This window comes from Cebus imitator, unplaced genomic scaffold, assembly GCF_001604975.1.
Source record: "Cebus imitator isolate Cc_AM_T3 unplaced genomic scaffold, Cebus_imitator-1.0 Scaffold236, whole genome shotgun sequence".
In the NCBI taxonomy this organism is placed as follows: domain Eukaryota; kingdom Metazoa; phylum Chordata; class Mammalia; order Primates; family Cebidae; genus Cebus; species Cebus imitator.
The window spans coordinates 174,932-184,030 of record NW_016107551.1 but is presented as its reverse complement, the minus strand read 5'-3'; the positions used below and the strand labels follow the sequence as shown (position 1 = coordinate 184,030).

At 37.2% G+C, this 9,099-nt stretch overlaps 1 non-coding gene across 1 annotated transcript; it reads left to right on the top strand.

The window, feature by feature from the left end:
• Positions 1–7,972: 7,972 nt before the first annotated feature.
• On the top strand, positions 7,973–8,136 carry LOC119466867. The gene has a single exon (XR_005195368.1). It is a non-coding gene; the product is annotated as a U1 spliceosomal RNA (small nuclear RNA).
• Positions 8,137–9,099: the final 963 nt, after the last annotated feature.

Sequence of the window (9,099 nt, the reverse complement as noted above, 5' to 3'; positions counted from 1 at the left end):
GAAGTTATGTAATTTATCTAAGGACACATAGCAGAGCTGGAGTTGAAGCCAGACAGTTTGGCTCAAGAGTCTTTTCTCTTAAGCTCTATTTATAGGGTCTCAAATAATCTAAAAATGAGAGAAGATTCGAATAACTGCATTTTGTGAAGTTCTAAACCATACTGAGGCTTTTGAGAATCTGATAAAAGTTGTGAAAGCCTCTCCCAGAAAATTTCTCATATGTATGTAAACAATTTCAATTTGGTACACAATTTCAGGGGTTGAACAATATTCAATAGTTTTTCCATGAAATATCTGTTAAAAAAGAAACTGGAAAGCTGTTGACTAAATGAAAAGCTATGAAAAAAATGAGTGATGGCAAATATGATCACTGTTTTTAGATAAAAGAAGTGCTAAGAGGCAACAGACATGGTTTTAAAATAAAAAATACAGCACATCATGATTAAACACAAAAATATACCTTTTTAATAGAGTCATCAAATAGTGAATTAGGTTTCTTCAAGGAGGTAGTGAGCTCCCCATTGCAAAAGGTGTTCAAGCAAATGATGGGAGGCAGTCTCTTAGGGATGCTGCCAATGACATTTTCTATAATAAATTAATTGCCCATTAAAGAGCAAAAACCACAATACTCTAAAAAAGGTTGAGAAAATCCAGAGTCTCATTAATGTAGCATCCATAATGTCTAGTATGCTACAGCAATAATAATAATGATACTAAGCCTAGACATGTAAGGAAGCCTAAAAATGTGGCCACAAATCAAACTGATCCTGAGATAACCCAGGTATAGAGATTAGCAAAAAACTATCTTAAAGAAGTTATTAAAAATATGTTCAAGGACTTTAAGAAATGTATGTTCATAATAAGTTAATCTATAGCACACAAACAAAAACTATAAACACCAAACTGAAGTTTTAGAAATGAAAAATATAATATCCAAATTGAAAAATTAACCGATTTTACTTAACGGCAGATTAAAGACAGCAGAAAAAGAGATCAGTGAACATGAAGATATAATAAAAGAAGCTATTCAAAATAAAGCACAGAGAAAATAAAAGTTGGGAGAAAAACATAGCCAAGCCTCAATAACTTGTAGAACAGTATCAAGCACTACAATATCCATATACCTGAAGTCTGAAAAACAGAGGAGACAGGTAATGGGATGGAAAAATAATTAAAGAAATAATGATAAAAATTCTCCAAAAATTTTGTAGAAAACAAAATTTATGTATCCAAGAAAATCAGTAGTGAGCTTCAAGAAAGAGAAAAACAAAGACAAGTACACTTAGAGTCATCATAGTCAATCAAAAATTAGAAGAAAATGTTGAATAAAGCCAAAGAAAATAATACCTTACACCAATAAAACAATGGTATGTGATGGCTGATTTCTTGTTAAAATCAATGAGTGATAGAAGACGATGAAATGACATTTTTAAAGTACTGTGAGGAAGGGATACAAAAAATCTGTCAACCTAGAATTCCATATTCAACAAAAATACACATAGGCCAATAACCAAATTAAAACATTTTTAGGTTTGTAAAAATAAGTCTTGTCTCCAGAAGCCTAGAATTATAGGAAATACAGAAGGTAATTCTTCATGCTGAAAGGTACTCATAGGCCTACAGAATGAAGTAATAAACACCAGAGGAATCACCACACTGCTTTCCACAATGCCTGAACTAATTTACACTCGCACCCACAGTGTATAGGCATCCCTTTTCCCCCCACAATCTCACCAGCATCTGTTATTTTTTGACTTCTTAACAGTAGCCATTCTGACTGTTGTTAGATGGTATCTCATTGTGGTTTTGATTTGTATTTCTCTAATAATCAGGGATGTTGAACTCTTTTTCATATGACTGTTGGCCACATATATGTTTTCTTTTGAAAAGAGTCTGGTAATGTCCTTTGTCCACTTTTCAATGGAGTGGCTTGTTGTTTCATTTTTTTTAATTTATTTTATTGCATTTTAGGTTTTGGGGTACATGTGAAGAACATGCAAAATTGTTGCATAGGTACATACATGGCTGTGTGATTTGCTGCCTTCCTCCCCATCACCTATATCTGGCATCTCTCCCCTTGCTATCTCTCCCCAACTCCCCAACCCCCCCCGTCCCTCCCCTATTTCCCCCCAACAGACCCCAGTGTGTAGTGCTCCCCTCCCTGTGTCCATGTGTTCTCATTGTTCAACACCCGCCTATGAGTGAGAACATGCGGTGTTTTATCTTCTGCTCTTCTGTCAGTTTGCTGAGAATGATGGTTTCCAGGTTCATCCATGTCCCTACAAAGGACCCAAACTCATCGTTTTTGATGGCTGCATAATATTCCATGGTGTATATGTGCCACATTTTCCCTGTCCAGTCTATCATTGATGGGCATTTGGGTTGGTTCCAGGTCTTTGCTATTGTAAACAGTGCTGCAAGGAACATTCGTGTGTACGTGTCCTTATAGTAGTACGATTTATAATCCTTTGGATATATACCCAGTAACGGGATTGCTGGGTCAAATGGAATTTCTATTTCTAGGTCCTTGAGGAATCTCCACACTGTCTTCCACAATGGTTGAACTAATTTACACTCCCTGTTGTTTCTTATAGATTTGTTTAAGTGCCTTATAGATGCTGGCTATTAGAACTTTGTCAGATGGAGAGTTTGCAAAAATTTTCTCCCATTCTGTAAGTTGTCTGTTTATTCTATTGATAGTTTATTTTGCTGTGCAGAGCTGTTTAGTTTAAATAGATCCTATTTGTCAATTGTTGCTTTTGTTTCAATTGCTTTTGGTGTCTTCATCATAAAATCTTTGCCTGTACCTATGTCCTGAATGGCACTGCCTAGATTGTCTTCAAGGATTTTTATAGTTTTAGGTTTTACATTTAAGTCTTTGTGTTCTCACTTGTAAGTGGAAGCTAAATGATGGAAACACATGGAGCTATAGAGGGGAATAACACACACTGAAGCCTTTTGCAGGATGGAGGTTGGGAGGAGGGAGAAGATCAGGAAAAATAACTAATGGGTACTAGACTTAATACCTGGGTGATAAAATAATCTGTACAACAAATCCCCATGACACAAGTTCACCTATGTGACAAGCCTGTACTTGTACACCTGAACTTAAAATAAAAGTTAGAAAAAAAAAAAAAGCACCAGAAGTGGTAAGCATAAGAATAAACATAAAAGATATTTTTATGTTTTACCATTTTACTTAAAATGCATTTGATTAGAGCAAAAATTACAATATTGCATATATATTACAGATAGAAAAGATGTGACACCACAAAAAAGATGGTAAATAGAACAGTAAGGTTGCAAAGCTCTTTTACTTTCTAGAAATAGAAATACTGACATTAACTCTAAGTAGTCTGTAATAACAAGGATGCATATTGCAATCTCTAAGGCAACCATTAAAAAAATATGAAATACAGCTGAAAAGCCAATAGAGGGATTAAAATGAAATGCTGGAAAATGTTTGATTAACCCAAATGAAGACAGAAAGACAAACGCAGAATAATAAGAAAATTGTAGACTTAAATCCAACTATATGAATAATAATATTAAATCTAAACAAACTCAACCCTACTATTAAAAGGTTGAGATAGTTAGATTAAAGAATAAAAAAAACAATAGCAAGATGCAATGTCACTGCATGGTACTTTAAATATGAAGTAACGGTTTGAAAGTGGAATTGAAAATACTGTGTGAACAATGAAATTAACAAAGCTGAATAACTACATTAATATCAGACAAAATAGACGTTAGGACAAGAGTACTTAATGGTATTTTTAAAATATTCCAAATATAAAAAAGAGTTGCAATAATAGGTTCACCACATATTAACATTTACCACTTTTCTCCACATTTCTCACCGCATTTCTCTGCCTCCCTTTAATTCCCTCTTCCTTTCTCTCTTTATCTGTGTGTAGATCTGTACACATACATACACACACATGCCGGGAGATGTTTTTCTGTGCCATTTGAGAATACGCTGCATACATAATTCCTTTTCATGCTTAAATATTTCATTATGTTTCTGAAAAACCAGGACATTCTTCCATAAACACCAACACAAAAATCAAAATCAGGAAATTAACATTGATAACATAGTAGTATCTAATCTACAGATCCCATAAAATTTTTCCCAACTGTATCACTAAGATCTTTTTTACAGTAAAAACAATTATTTTTCTAGTTTGGAATTTAATCCCACATTAAATGTTGCACTTACTTGTCATGCTTCTTTATTTTCCTTTATTGTGGAATGGTTCCTCAGCCTGTGTTTCATGGACTTGAGCTTTTGGGAAATCACAGGGCTTCTTCAGTAGAATATTCCTCAAATTAGACATATATGATGTTTCCTTATGATTAGCCTGAGGTTATGCATTTTTGGCAGGAGCACCTTGAAGGTAATAGTGTGTCTTTTTCACTGCAAAACATCCAGAAGAAAATTGTATCAATTTGTCTATTTCTGGTCATTAACTTTAGTCACTTGGTTAAGGTGGTCCCTGCCAAGCTTTTTATCTAAGGTTACTATTTTTGTTTTGTCATTAATAAGTATCTTATTGGGAGATACTTTGACAATATGAAAATATCCCAATTCTCATTAAACTTTCACCTACCTGTTTTAGCAATCATAGGTGATTCTTACTGAAGCAACTATTATTATGTTGGTTGCCAAATGAAAGCCAAGCATGCAACCAGGTATAAAGAGCAACAATTGAGACTGAGAAATGGCCAATTCATTGGGAAGACACAGTAATCATAAATGTATACATGCCTTATTAAAAAGACATGAAGCAAAACCAACAGAATTAAAGCCAAAAAAGACAAATTCACAATTGTAATTGAATATCATAATACTCCTCTCCAATAATTAATAGGTAACCAAACAAAAAAATCAGTAAAGATATAGACATGAATAACACTATTGGATCTATTGATGTAAGTGACAATTTTGCCACATTACACTGAGAAACTGCCGAGAATACAAACTTTTCTAGTGTTCATGGGATGTGTGCCAAGATAGACCATATGCTGGATTATTAAATTGGTCTCAATAAATTTTACAAAATCAATATCTCACACAGAGTACAGACTTTGAACAAATTGAATTATATAAGAAATCAGTAATCTAGAAAAGCCCCAATTATGTATCAGTTAAACTGCTACTGGAATAAACAGTATATTAGCCAGGGAGGTGGCCTTATAGACAAATTCTAAATATAGATTCCACAGTGTGTTACACTCAGGGGAGTTTGAAGAGAAACATTATTTTAATGCATTTCATTATTACTTGATATCTGCATATTCAGGAGAGAAACAAGTAAAGAATGCCAATTATGATTAAATATATAGAGATGCAGGAGTTTAATCCCATGATTGAGGACAGATTTTTATTGGTGAGGGTTTTTAAGCATGGGCCAGACCACATTTCACCTGACCAGCTAGGCAGTATGATCCCTTCATTCATGGACAGGCTGGGGATCCAATGTGTGCCATGGGACCTGCTCATCCCCATGGTTTCAGCAGCTACCTCACCCAGGGTTTAGGGAGGAGTTTTTAGCAACCTGTGTACCCCAACTCCCAGATTCCAGCTTTTAGAGATGATGACATTATTCTGGCTTCAGAGAGCTATAGAAATGAAGCAACAGCAGCAGTTACCTGGCAGCACATTGATGTGTAAGTGACACTGGATCTTTATTAGACTGAGAATGATGCAGGGCATGATGACTCACACCTGTAATATCGGTACTTTGTGAGGCTGAGGCAGGCAGGTTGGTTGAGGTCAGGAGTTTGAGACCAGCCTGATCATTTTGGTGAAAGCCCATCTCTACTGAAAATAATAATAAAAGAATTAGTCAGGTATGGTGGCACACACCTGTAGTCCCAGCTACTCGGGAGGCTAAGACAGGAGAATTGCTTGAACCCAGGAGCCAGAGTTGGCAGTGAGCCAAGGTCACCCCACTACACTCCAGCCTGGGAGACAGAGCAAGACCCTGTCTAAGAAAAACCAACCAACCAACAAATAAAAAGAATGGGAATGAAATGCCCAGAGCAGCTGGCCTCAGGAAGCTATTTCTGCCAGTAGACAGTGGTATAAACTGCATCTATACCTATATACACATTTATATTATTTATATATTTTATTTTATCTCTGATAACTATTTTTCATGCAAAAACTATTCTTTAAGATATATGTTTATGCTTATATATATTAGTTTAAAAGTGAAAGTGAATTCAGTGCTGAATACAATAAAGGTTTTTTGTTTTATTTTGTTTTGTTTTTTTCCCTATGACCCCCTAGAGCATTTCCCTGTCCTCTTTATTTTCAGAAAGAAATGAGTGCTTTAAAATAATCAGGAAACTAAAGGGGAAAAATTTGCACTTGAATTTTTTTTTCAGGTGGATAATGAACTCCACACCCAAAAGGGAGAAAGAGAACCTGAGAACACAGCTGTGCAAGTTAGGAATATCAGCATGCCAGTCAAAATGGGTGTCAATAGAGAAAGGTGGGAGGTGGGGACATTATGAATTAAGGGAAGCAATTCAGTGAAGAAGTGAGTTAAAAGGTCAGGCTGCTAAGAGTCCCTGCAGGGCGAGAACCAGAAATCACACTATGTAGCCCACGCAGGCCCACACGAAGGACCAGAATAATTGATGATATAAGAGCCAGGATTTGTGTAATTCACAGGATCTTAAACAGCCCACAGACATGCAGCCCAACTGTCTCTGTGCAAACATCACGCAGCTCGGGCGATATTGAGAGCCTCTGGGGCTGTGAGGTGACAGGATAGCTAAAGAGAGGGTTTGGGTGAAGAGGTCCCTGAAACCCGCACTAATCCATGCATTACGTCTTGAAGACAAAGGAACAATGATTCCATGAAAATCAAATGTCCCACTTTGTGTGAATACACGTGCAAGTGTCTAATAAAACAATGCTGAGCTATTTGGTAAAGAGCTGGGTTGGAGTTGATGCTTAGTGTTAAAGTTTAAATGTATATTTTCCTGCTTCTGAAATCTAACATGCCCTAGCACACTCAAGCCTCCCTGAAGGAGAAAGACTTGGCTTTTTCCCAGTGGGGATGCTGGTTTAGCTCGTGCTTTCTGCCTCTGGAGGAGATGGAGGACATGCAAGAAAAGTGCTAATATCTGATTTCTGATTTCCCAGGCATAGTAAGCATGTTGACTGGCCTTCTGTGGCCCAATTAATGATTCAGACGTCCAGTCAGATAAACAACTTCCTGTGTTGGAAGAGAGCTAGGAAATGTGTGCAGGGTGGCTAGCTGGCATGGAGAGAGGGACACAATGGTCCCCATCTGCCATATGGGGACTGAGCAATCTCCCTCAAGTACACGCATGGCAGTGTGGGTGAGCCTCATTTGTCCCTGTGAGCTGACCTGAGCCTCTCCTGGTAGCCGTTATCAGTGCTTCCTAAAACTTTAGCTCTGTTATCTGAAATCTGACTTTTAGAACTATCTGTTTATGATCTCTCCAAATCAGGGCAGGAAAGAGCCAGGCTCTTGTGCTGGTACTGACTAAACTTGAAACATCATTTAAGCTCTCTGGGCCTGCCATTTTTATTGTTTGGATTCATTCACTTGGTGCTAAGCCTAGTGCTAAAAACCTTGGTCACAAAACTGAGTAAGGGAAAACAGCTGCCTTTGAAGTTCTTACAATCTAGACAAATACGGAAGTCACTGTGAAATGAGGTGATAAGGTTGGGAATAAAAGTATGTCTATGATGTGGGAGGAGAAGAAGAGATTAAGGCTAAATAGGTATTGCAGTAGAGATAGCCAGTTTTCCTTGGGCATTCACCCAGTCTTTCCTTCTTCCTTCTAACAATGGAACCTGCCAAGATTTAGCTGGCTGCATGGCCCCAGCCCCTTATTATATGCATGGGGCTTAGTTCCGATTAATGGATGTGAATGGAAGTGATATATCCAACTGTGGGGTCGTGATCTTTAAAAAGAACATTTCTGTATACTTACCTGGCAGGGGAGATACCATGATCACGAAAGTGGTTTTCCCAGGGCGAGGCTTATCCATTGCACTCCAGATGTGCTGACCTCTGCGATTTCCCCAAATATGGGAAACTAGACTGCATAATTTGTGGTAGGGGAGGACTGTGTTTGCACTTTCCCCTGTGTTTGTTTTTTTAAAGAAAAGAAAATTTCTGTCCTCAACAAACTTTCTTCCTCCTACCCCATTATGTCCTAATGAATACAAGGTGCTGGTGAACCAGGCTTAATTGCCTAGGGGAAATTAATACCCCCAGGGAACAGTGGGGCAATAATCTAGAGGTAATCTGGGCCATTGTGTGACCTCATAGAACTGAGACTAGACCTCTTATCTCTGGACAAAAAAAAAAAATGTTGGGTTCTCTCTGTGATTATAGCCTTTATCCTGTACCCTAAGTAATACACAGTTTCATGTTAAGGAAGGGATTAACATCTGCACAAAATCTTGAATAATAGGAGAGAATATCCAGGATGACAAGAAATAGGAAAATAATTCTAGATAAAGAAAATAACATATTAAAAGATTCAGGGACGTGAAAAAGGATATTTCAGAATGCCTCTGTTGTGAATGGGAGTGGAGGCCGCTGACCATACAGAGAAGTGGGAGAAGAGGAGATGTTAAGAATTAGCATCAATCAACCCACAAAACTTTCTTGCCTACCTATGGAACTGAGATTTTATTCCATTGGAGTTGGGGAGTCTTGCAGAGTTTGAACAAACTAAGGAGAGATATGATCATGTACGTCCTAAAAAAAAAAAAAAAAAAGATACCTCTTATTATAGAATACAGGAAATTAAACTGGTAGCAGAGCCTTAATAAATGCAGCCATCCAATGTCCTTTCTGGGGCTCATTTCCTCACTTGCGAAATAGCCAGGTTGCTCTAGATCAGAGGCTGGCAAATTATGGTCCATGGGCCAAATCTGACCTCCTCTCTGTTTTTGTTAATGAAGCATTATTGGAACGCAGTCACTATCACTTATACATTGCTTATGACTGTGCCTTTGTTATAATCGTATAATTGAATAGTTATAAAGAAATCATATGTAAATACATATACTCACTGGCCCTTTATGGGAAATGTTTGCTG